This window comes from Protopterus annectens, chromosome 3.part0 (assembly GCF_019279795.1).
Source record: "Protopterus annectens isolate FY-2018-M chromosome 3.part0, PAN1.0, whole genome shotgun sequence".
In the NCBI taxonomy this organism is placed as follows: Eukaryota; Metazoa; Chordata; order Ceratodontiformes; family Protopteridae; genus Protopterus; species Protopterus annectens.
The window spans coordinates 1,737,183,433-1,737,185,699 of NC_056731.1; positions in this window are offsets into that span (position 1 = coordinate 1,737,183,433).

Sequence of the window (2,267 nt, forward strand, 5' to 3'; positions counted from 1 at the left end):
ACAGCAGGCAAAAGGTGTGAAGCAGACATTGAAGCATCTCAAGTGAAAGGTCCGAAAGTATTCCAAACACATAGACACTTTATTGAAATGTCAAGTTAAGCACTTTTATCCCTCCAAAGCTGAGACTTCTTCAGAACATAGTAACAAGCCAGAATACCAAATAAATACCTTATGTATTACTAAAAACCATGTGACTTCAATGACTTAATTAGCAAATACCTTCATTAAAGGTACTCTAACCAAGATAACCTAAAATGTTATAAAAACTTTAAAAATAGGAATACCAATAAGTCTGTATAAAACAAGTACTATAACAACATTATTCAAAATGTTGAAAACATTACAAATCTTAAAAATCATCCCAGTGTCAAAAACCTAAAATCATAAATCTTGCTCTCTAGTTTTTAAGATGGGCAGAACAGAAATGCCTTCATTCAAACCTGGTGGCATTGTAGAATTTCATTTTAATTGCCAAAACAACTCACATCTCTCTATTATTTCTCACCAGCCTCCCCTGGGTTTTTTGGGAATAATATCCAGAATCCAAAACTTAAATTTATTTGACCCCTCACAGCTTGTTATGTGTTTATAAAGAGCATTGTTCAAATTCCTTCTAAGGATGGCATATTGATGTACGTAAATTCTTTTTCTTAGCTGTTTCTCTGTTTTACCCACATAAAAAATGACACTTTTCACAGATTACTATATAAACAATTCCTCTGGTTGCACAATTCCCATTTCTCGAGTGGATAACAAAACATATATTGTGTATGACCAAAGGCCAAATATTCTAGAATAAGGGGAACACTGTTGACAAGCTCCACACAGTGTAGTACCCTTGAATTAGGGGTGTTAATTGGCCTCTAAAAAAGATGGTATATAACCACCTCTCTCTGTATATATACAGCATTACAACTTGCTCTCCTCCAAACAGCATGGTATGGATGAAGTACTATGACGGCACTTTGGTCTCTAACTGGTGACATCTTGAAAAACTCTGACAGTGGCTTCCTTATAGGTGCTCTCTTCATAGACATGACAAAGGCATTTGACCTCCCTGACTGCTATCTTCTCCAAAACAAAGTGAAATTGGTATCAGTCCAGATACTGTACCCTGTTTTAAAAACTCCATCACTGACAGACTCTTCAGAGTTAAAATAGGATCCTCCCTATCAGAATCCGCACCTATTACCAAAAGTGTATCACGAGGATCCATTCTCGTCACCCCTCTTCTTCTCTACATTCATTAACAAACATCATTGTGACCACCCACATCTCCCACTTCCACTTATCCTCTATGCTGATGACATGGTCATTTGCCAATCAAGTCACTCTCACACCAACTTTCAATGCCAAGTCTAGTTGTATGTACATGAACCCCACCGATGTCTCCTAAACCCTAAACTTCTTCTCAATCTCACAAAGCCCAAATCTGGGCTTTTTGGAAATCCACAGAAAGCTCACCAAGCCACCCAAATACTTAACTATCTTTGATTTACACAACTATTTGGCAGAGATGACCTCCACTTTGAAATACCTAGGATTATGGCATGATCAGTCACTAAACTTTCATTTCCACATAGACAAAGTGAGACCCAAAATAAAACTTTTCCTCTGGGCCAAAGGGATCTTCCCTTTTCTATCCAAACTGCCCAGAGCAGCAATTGGCAGAGGAGTTCTCCTTTATCTACTTTGATATGGGCTTCCAATTTCTGCTTCTACCTCCACAAAAAAAAAAAAAAATTGACACACTCCAGATTTCCTCTAACATTTGTTCATTCATTATAAACTTGCATCAGTATGAGCATCACTGTATCACCCTAGATAAAGCTGAATGCCTTCTCATAAAGCACAGCGCTAACCTATTTTTAGGATCCCAACTCTACAAACTACTCCTACTCCATACATTTACTCCCATTCCTCATACAACCTGAGACACTACTCACACGCCACACCAACTCTTATTACCCATTGAACCAATCTCCACAGCACTGCGCATGCTCTGTCACACTAACTCTCATTACCTCTAGAACCTAACTCCACAGCACTGCGCATGCTCTGTCACACTAACTCTCATTACCTCTAGAACCTAACTCCACAGCACTGCGCATGCTCTGTCACACCAACTCTCATTACCCATTGAACCTAACTCCACAGCATTGCACATGCTCTGTCACACTAACTCTCATTACCTCTAGAACCTAACTCCACAGCACTGTGCATGCTCTGTCACACTAACTGTCATTACCTCTAGAACCTAACTCCAC